We start from the raw sequence: 9,443 nt of genomic DNA, 5'->3' as shown, positions 1-9,443 counted from the left end.
ATCGGACAGGAGGTATGGCTGTCTACCCGGGACATTCCCCTCAAGGGCATGTCTCGGAAACTGTCTCCCAGATTCATTGGTCCGTTTAAAGTTTCCCAGGTCATCAGTCCCTCCGCAGTCCGTCTCCAGCTACCTCCGAGTCTACGCATCCATCCCACCTTTCATGTATCTCAGGTCAAGCCCGTAGTCTCTAGCCCTCTGTGCCCCCCATCCGACTCCCCTCCACCCGCCCTGGAAGTCGATGGTCATCCTGCATTTACCGTCCGTCGCATCGTGGACTCCCGTCGGCGAGGTCGCGGCTGGCAGTACCTCGTCGACTGGGAGGGCTACGGACCTGAAGACCGTCAGTGGGTTCCCGGCTCTTACATCCTCGATCCTTCCCTGATCGAGGAGTACGAGCGTTCCTGCCAATCTACTTCCTCCGGACCGCCAAGGGGCGGTCGTTGAGGGGGGGGTACTGTTGGAGGCTGGAGAAGTACCTCTCTTCTCCAGCAGAGTCCGCCGTGGATCCTCCTGAGCAGAGCCCTCTGCACAGCTGCTGCTCGTTACCATCATCAGGAGGACCCACTACTTAAGCTGTCTTCAGACCTTGCCTCAACGCCGCAGTGTTGAGCCAGTTGGTTAGCACCTAAGCCCTGAACCTCTGAGAAACTTTGCTTGCTCTGAGATCCTGACAGGATCCTAATCTTGTCTCTGTTTTTCCAGGAAAATCTGATTCTCCTTCGTGAAGCTCTGGAAGAGCTTAACCCACCGAGCCTGCCCTCAGAGCCAAACCTGAAGACTTCCCCTGGATTCTCTTGCAGCTCTGGACCAAGAGCTGGAGATCCTAAGTCAAGGTCAGCTACCTTTCAGAAGCAAGACGCTGAAGCAGCTAACGGACTCAGCTAATCAGACTCTCTCCAGTTCCAACAACCTTCCTCTCCAAGATCCATTCAAGGACCCACAAGGTACAAACCAGAGACTATCAAAGGACAAACCGCTAAGAGCCCAGCTAACTAACTGTCTTCCTCACAGACTCCGGTGAACCCGTTGCCCAGGACCATACCAGAACATACTACCATTGGATTGTATTCAATAAACTCTGTTAACTTTTCATCTGTTTCCTGTGTCGTGGTGTTCTGCATAATTGGGTCACATTCGTGTACCGATCATGACAAGAGGAAAGAAAAAAAAAAAAACATCTGACCTTAAACCATAATGATTCTCCAGTAGAAGGGAATAAGAGTATGCATAAGGAATTATGTTTTTAGGTGGGATTCTTCACCAACATCAACCAACAGTTTGTATATTTTTGTTTTTTTGTTGTTGTTTTTTTTACTAACATAATTTGCTTTTTAAACAAAAAAAAATGAAGGAAAACAGGTTTAAAATGCTTGGTTTATCTAATTTGCAGCCTGAAACAATTATATTTTTCCCGTGAAAGAATGTTTTACCTGGTCATGTATTCTTTAAAATACTTCTCTAAAAGCAGCCCAACTTTGTTATTTACAGGATAGTGTGCAACAAAGTCATGCACTCTAGAGGGTGTTGTTGAAGTTTATTATGCTTTTATTTTATCCTTAAACTAAAAGGCTTATTTGTTTTTTCTATAATGAGATTGTTTTTTATTAAATATTATTTGATATGATGTGTTTATATGGGAGTGGTTCTAATACACTTTATAAGGGAGGGGTGTAATTTTACTGTATGAGTAGAAGTTTTCCTTATTTTATTCTGTCGTATTATATTATTCTTTATATGCTCTATTGTACTTACAATTTTATTTTTCTCTCATTTTTAAATGGTTGCACTGCAAGAAAAGAATATCCTGGAAGAGATTAAGTAATTCTGATTTTGATATAAATTATAATGCCAGTTTTTCAAATACAGAATTTTTTTTAAATTCTATTCCACTGCCTAGCAACAGACTGGCAACCTGTGCAGGGTGTACCCCGCTTTACCCTGATAGACTGCTGGCGATAGGCACTGGCCCCACCGCAACCCAGACAGAACAAGCGGAAGAAGAAGGATGAATATGTTGTGCAAGTTTACCAGTAGATTATGAATATATTGAATAAATAGAACTGGAAGTTAAATAATAGGTCATTCAAATGGGTAAAGCTGATTAATTATTATCAGCTGAATGATTATAACTGTTATTTGCTACCTGACCAGGGTTTTTAGTCTTGCGTAAAAGGTTGGACTCCTGAATCCCACTGTTAAAATTTCAGTTGTCTTTCAACAATTTAGTTATTTAGACTATGGCTATTAGCAGAGTTATTAATCACGAACCAAATAAATGTGTCTCTTTTCATCTGGGTGCTACTGAAAGAAGAGTGAATCCAGACTGAATTAAATAAACACAAAAGACCACAGGTTAAAAATACAATGGTACCTTTTTTTTCTATGGTTCTCCCATTTTGGACTTATTGTTTTTTTTTTAAGGTCCTTTTTGAGTTTTCAGTCATTTATATCATTCTGTTTTGTTGGTTATTGGTTTCTTTTCACTTTAGTCTTATATTAAACTTGCGTTGCATTTTTGGAGTTACTCTCTGTTGCCCCCTTGTGCCAGTCTCCTTTCCCCTACCTCCCTTCTAGTTTCTTCCATCCACACCTGCTCCATATCAGCTGTTTAGCCCATTCTTTGTTCTGTCCCCCATATAAAAACCTTTCTCCTCATTACTTTGATCCCCATGTGTGTTTGACCCTGGCATTTCCTCTTTGTGTCATTCAAGAGCGGAGATGGGAAGTAACGAAGTACAAATACTTCGTTACTGTACTCAAGTAGATTTTTCTGATATTTTTACTTTACTTTTTACTTCTACTCCTTACATTTTTACACAAATATCTGTACTTTCTACTCCTTACATTTTTAAAAATTGGCTCGTTACTTTAGTTTTGAATCATTTAAATGGAGTTACCGTTATTATTTTTCACGTCATCAATACCAAATTCAATCTAATTGGATGGGAATCTACATTGCATTTGATGCACCACTACAAGATGAATCGACAGATTCGGCGGTATTCATTAGCGGCAAATCATTGCAGCTTGGTGGCGGTGGCGTTAGCATAGTGGTATGGGTGACGAGATGATTGAAAATGAACACAACAGAGATCTAGTCCTATTGGCAGACATCCATTTAAAATGTAGGCAACGGCATGAAAAAAAGTGGTTTCTACTTTTACTTTTATATTTTAAGCAAATTTACAAGCCTGTACTTTGTTACTTTTACTTGAGTAAAGAAGTTTAATCAGTACTTCCACTTTTACCAGAGTATTTTTTAACACAAGTATCTGTACTTTTACTCAAGTACGGAAAGTGAGTACTTTTGCCATCTCTGTTCAAGAGTAATAGTAATTTTGAACCTTCACTTTCATCTCATGTAATATATCTTATTTTATTCTCTCTACATATTTCTACTGCTCCCATTTAAATCAATGCAATAATACTTTATTAAACTTTAAGGGAAATTCCGTTTCTGTAAGAAAGTTTCAAGAAAGTTGACAATGAGACCAAAACTCGAAACTTAGAAACCAAAGCGTAGTATGCATCATAGAGGTAAAATACAGCCTGATGCATAAAAGATGCATAAAAGCTCACGTTCAATTCACATGAAAATTCAGATTTATACATTAAGGGAATCAAGTTGTGCAAAAAAAATAATGAACTCTGTTGAAAAATAAAAAATAAATAAAAAAAATATCCCATATCTTATATATTAGTGTAATTGAAAAAAGATATTCAAGTTTATATAACTGCAGCTGCATGATACTTCAAAGATTCCAATGAGGTTAAGAAAGCTGTTAGTGCTGTATCATAAACATTTTATACCCACTCTTCAACTGTTTACAGTAAAACAGATTAGCTCTGTTGGTAACATCAATGATTGAGCAGAATAAAAACCACCACAAAGTTTTTAGTACAGTTCACACCAGACAAAAGCCAAACTTTTGACAGTCAAACTAACCTTGGCCTGTATAAAAAAAAACTGTCTGTGCCACCCTTACCAGCAATGACTGTTATCAAGCATTAGGCAAGAATTTTATGGTAAAGATCATAATAAAAATAAACAGTCATTCAATGGTTAACACCAAATTTTCCAATTATCAGTGAAGTATGCCAAGACTTAGAACCACACTCAACTCCTTTTAACCATTGATCTAATCCTCTCTTAAATGATTTGTTAGTTTTACAAAGAATGATACAAACAGAAAACTGAAGTCTCTTTGAATATTAATTTTGGTGGTGGTAACTGATAAAAAAAAAAAACTTGTTTTCTTTTTATCAGATCTCTCCTGTGTCATGTGTTTTCTTTATCTTTAAATAATGAGCTTAAAGTGTAACTAATGCCATGATACACTTTCTGGTTTATGGGATCCTATTTTAATGTTACTGTGCATGTTTTAACTTTTTCTTTGCAATTTATTTAATATTAATCCCTAGACCAGCTCAATGCTACCGAAGTGGTTGCAGCGATTCTTTGCCGCTGAACGTGCCAATTGATTTTTGACAGACTGGTACTCGCCTATGACCTCAGACATATTTCTCCTATGCAAGCCATCTCTTCCTCTGCAGCTCTCAGCATTGCTGAGTCAGCACATTGAAGCCAGCAGCTCAAAATGATAAAGCTCCAACCCATAGCCATTGTCACCTATTTTGGTGACAATACGGGATGAAATATCCTCTACCTCAAAAGTTCTATCCGAGGCGTAAGTACCAATCATCCCTTTGCTCATTGTCCATGTTTTAGCCAAGGTAGATTACACACTACGCAGGGATGTTACCTTGGCAATAATCAGAAAAAAGTCCTCCAATCACATGTTTAAGTAGGCTATAAAAGTGTCTTTCAAGGGATAGTGTTTTCACAAAAACAATCGATCAGATAACTATTTTTCTCCATTTTTTGTTGTACACATTTTTGTGTTTATTTTGTCATTTCTCTTGAATACTTGATTTCTGTATTGTTACTTTTCTCCTCTGTAAAACTCTGTTCCTATTTTATTTTGGAGATCAGTCTTCTGCACTGCTGTGTTTAGTTCACCTGCTGTTTGATATTTTATCCTGCTTTTGAGCCACATTGTTGCTACTTTTTTTTGTATTGGTATTGTTTTAGTTTATGTTCGACTTATTGAATGTTTGGCTTTTTGTTTTTTTTACTCAGCCTCAAATGGTAGGTAAACTACAGCTCTTTCATTAAGCTGAGAGTTACTAACAGATCCTTCTCAATAATCACTTGTAAGTAGTTCTCAGTTTGCTGTGGTTATTTATTAATCCTTCTATTACCCCAATATTAATGTTGTATTTATCAACCGATCTCCCTGTTCTGTTGAATGGCTTTCTTGGTCTCTCTATCTTCTGTCTATACGTGGCTGTTTAGGCTGAGAGATTGTTGCAAAGGCAGTGACTAACTAAGGAGTTCGTAAAAGAAGGTGATTATTATGATTGAAGTCAATCACCCAAACTGGTAAGCACCCAACTGAACTGGATTCATTGTAATATTAGCTGGATATGTTAAGTTTGGAGCTTTAAAATAAGCTAATTGGGACGGACATTATAATACTCACAGTTAATTGATTTTATTTAAAAAAAAACTTTTTCTAATACAGTCTCCGGGTAAAGTCACAAACAAAAAGGCAACCATAAAGACACAAAAACACAGAGGAACTAAAGAATAAATAACATTTACGTGGTTCTACATATTCATTTAAACTGCTATTTCTATTAGGTTTTAAGTTAAATATAATTTCATATGCAAATAATTGTTTTAAATCTCAGATTTTAGGAAAGTAGCTGTGCAAAGTTTTTTAGTGTACAGATATTCCACACTATCAAAGAAATAAAATGTATAAGGAAAAAAATCAGATATACATGCAGACATGCATGAAATACAATCTTCTCTACACTCAAAAAATATTTTGAGATTTTTAATTATTCATGAAATCGAGCTCAATTGATGATGTTAAATCAGAATCTAGGTCTTTTCCTTCTATGGTCATTTCTGTGAAGCCAAACTTTATGTTTAGTTTAAGTTCCCGATTCATACCACGCTTGGTGTTTGGAGAGTGTAGAAGGAAGCAACCAAGCTTCACCATTCCCTCCTCATCCACATATATTGGACTTGTCTTTTTGGTGCAGTAAAAATTGTAGTTCATCATCTTCGTATGTGCCTCGGTCGGATATAAGGTGAAGGTTCTGATTTCATCCCAATCCACATCCTCATCGGCCTCCACCAGTTTCATGAACAGATCCCCGCACCATTCACCCTCTTTGTTGGTGAATCTTTTTTCTGCCTTGTGCTTGAACTTGTCAAACCTTCGAGATACTCTGACTCCGTAAGTGAAAGCACTTTTCCGAGACGCCACCAAGTGTGGCTTTCTTCCGAACTCTACAGCTCCTTTTAGGATTGCTTCCTGTGGCCTAACTGGACACAGAATTTTACACTTAACCCCAAACTTATCATCAATATGTTTTCGCAGAATCTTGCTCTCAGCAAAGCCCCCTACTAATAAAATGTACTTAATGTTTAGGGCTTTGGTAAGGATTTCTTTGAGACTTTGAGTTATGCCCTGCAGACTCTCTGTAAAGAAAGAGTTTAGTTTCTCTTTAGTGATGGTTATACTTCCTTCATCCCAGGAAGCTCCTTCTACCCTTTCAAAGTACTCCTCCATTGCCTTCTTATCCTGAGCAATCTTCCCAAGGCTATAAGGACAGCTAATGCTCACATCTTCATCTTGTTTTTTGAAAAGTGTGAAATCATACATCATCTTTTTAACATCATTGGGATGTTTTTTTTTCAAATTCATCCCACACTCCATTACAGAATATCTTTCTAAGAAACTCTTTAAATCTTTGGTCCACAATTTGTCCTCCCAGATTGTTCCCAGAGGCCTTATGAAGTTCTTTTAATGCTCCTCCTTTCAGGACTTCATGAACTGTGATGTCGATGGTTCCTCCTAAAATGCGGAGTGGAAAAAAGCGAACAAGCAAAACTAACAGCACTACCAGCATAAAAATTTTCCTTAAGGCATAAAAAGCTGTAGCTGAGAGAAGATCAGTTAATGATTAACTATCTTTGTGCTATGTTTCTCCCCTTCTGGACTTTGAGTTTTGAGTTATCTATGTCTCTGTTTTGTTGATCTTTGGTTTATTTATTGTTATTTTTATACACATTCTAAGGTCCACATTGTGTGACCACTTCTGCCATTTTGCTGTAACAGTACAATTTCCCCATTGTGGGAAAAAAAGGGAGTTTCTATTTCATTTTTTGAGTTGCTCTCTATTGCCCCCTTGTGCCTGTCTTCTTTCCCCTTGCTCCCTTCTAGTTACTTCTATCCACACCTGCTCTATATCAGCTCATTAGTCCATTCTTTGTTCTGTTCCCCTATATATGCACCACCTCTGCAATTCCTCATTGCATGGTTTATAGTCGTTACTTGGCTCTTCATGTGTGTTTTCCCCAGCATTTGGGTCCTTGACCAACCTCCAACCTCACGTTGAAAGTATTTAAACCTAAATCTAATACATATTTAAAAGCAAATCCTTTAGAAAAAAATCGTCTCTAAACTTTCTACTAAAAAACATTTGTGTTTGGACAAAACTAAAATAGGTGCTATTTTTTTTAAATAAAACTGTTTACACAAAACAAATCTTAAGGTGAAATCTTCTTTACAAAAATACACTTAAAGTGTATTTGCAATACAACAGTAAATAAGCAAAAATAAATATTATAAATCAATACCTCCACAGTCAACAACAATATATTGTGTTCCTGGAGATTGTTCTAGTTTGGTTTGCCCTTGATGTTCTGCTACGAAACCTTCAGCAGGCAGCTGCTTACACCAGAGAGCTGCTGCTTCTGGTTCCAGAGCAATGATAAGTTTTTCTTTATTTCTTTCTTCAACAATCCCTGCCTGGAATATTAACAAACACAGCATAAGAAAATGTTTCACAACTGTCCTTTCTTGATTAGATTTTTGAATATGTGTTACCTGCATTGCAGCTTCTCTCATGAACTGTTTAGCTGAAGGATCCCAGATGGCAGGAACTGTCAGCACCCAGGTGAAATCAGTGGCTATAAACTTTTTACCAGTTGAACTATCATTAATGGTTTGTAATGCATCATCTTTAAGGAATCTGAGACCTTCAGTAAAAACCTTAAGAGCTGGTAATTCATTTCCATTGGCTGCTTTGATTTTCAGATTCCTGTTGAAACTCTGGACAATAAAAAGCATGAAGTCAATCACGTCTGAGGCTGAATCCTTATCGTAACAACATACAGTGTAGAACAAAACATCAACTACATGGAGTAACAATATTCATATATAGGATAAGGTGTTGTCCTGATTCATTGTTACATCTTCATAAACAAATGCAGTACCTAAAAAAAAATAAAATATGTTGTTTTACTTACTTTACCATACAGGGACATCTTGAAGCAGAAAAATAAGTACGATTCTTTGGCTTGTTTTCCCTTCATTTTGAAATAGTCAGTTTGGGCTTTATACCCAAAACTGATCAATTCTTCCTTTTCATTGAAGAGGATACAAGTAGGAACCTTTGAAGTTTGTTGACCAACATCTTCTCCCCACTTCTTTACATGGATATCACTTTTAGCTTCCTTGGCAGTCAAACTGAAGGCATATCCACTGTATGCAGTACCAAAATCTATTGCTATGACGAAAGAGTCCCCCATGTCTAATACATTCAAGCTGTTTAGCTTTGTGGCAGTGAAATGCAGGAGTCACAGCACCTCTACTAACGTTAAAGGGTGGAGTCAGCAATAAGTTAACCTTTGACACCTAATTTGAAATAAAAAAAAAGGTGTGCCACTCTGTAGACTCAGTGAGGACAAGACTGCACTAGAGGAAAAAGGATTACACACAGAGACAAGTTAAGTTAAACACACTCTCTGTAAATCTGAAATGTGTTAACTGCCTTTTTTTATTTGATTATTTTAAGTTAAAGAAAACTAAGCGTTACTTTACTAAGCCATACTCCTGACCAGTTTTTTTAAATGTTACATGAGCTAAATAAAACTGTCAGGTGGACCTTAAACTATTTTAATGGCAAATAAATTTTATATTAAACTGAACCTAAATTTGACCAATTTTCCTCTTTGACATTTATTGTACATTTTAGGCATGGATATGGATTTTCCCTCTATTTCTATATTATTCCATAATGTAATTGAAGTAGTGCATTAAGTGAAATTCAGAATTATTTTTGATTCTGATGACTTAAGAAAAACAGCTTCTAAAAATTATTCTTCACTGTATCATCATTCATCCAATATGACTCACTTTTATCTGATCACATATATGCAGGACTTTTCCTCAGATCTTTTCCTCAAAATCATTTGGGAAAAGGAGGGCAAAGTGATACAATCAGATGAGGGCTCACCACATCTTGCTTTAATCAGAATTATATGTCAAACCCCAAACCATAATACTACAGGGTAATAA

General features: G+C 36.9%; 1 pseudogene; it reads right to left on the bottom strand.

Annotated features, from left to right (window-relative positions):
* Positions 1-5,549: 5,549 nt before the first annotated feature.
* LOC119798383 lies at positions 5,550-8,685 on the bottom strand (annotated as a pseudogene).
* Positions 8,686-9,443: the final 758 nt, after the last annotated feature.

Source organism: Cyprinodon tularosa, unplaced genomic scaffold (genome assembly GCF_016077235.1).
Source record: "Cyprinodon tularosa strain WSP-4 unplaced genomic scaffold, ASM1607723v1 ctg620, whole genome shotgun sequence".
Taxonomy (NCBI): Eukaryota; Metazoa; Chordata; class Actinopteri; order Cyprinodontiformes; family Cyprinodontidae; genus Cyprinodon; species Cyprinodon tularosa.
This window is presented reverse-complemented; position numbering and strand designations above follow the sequence as displayed.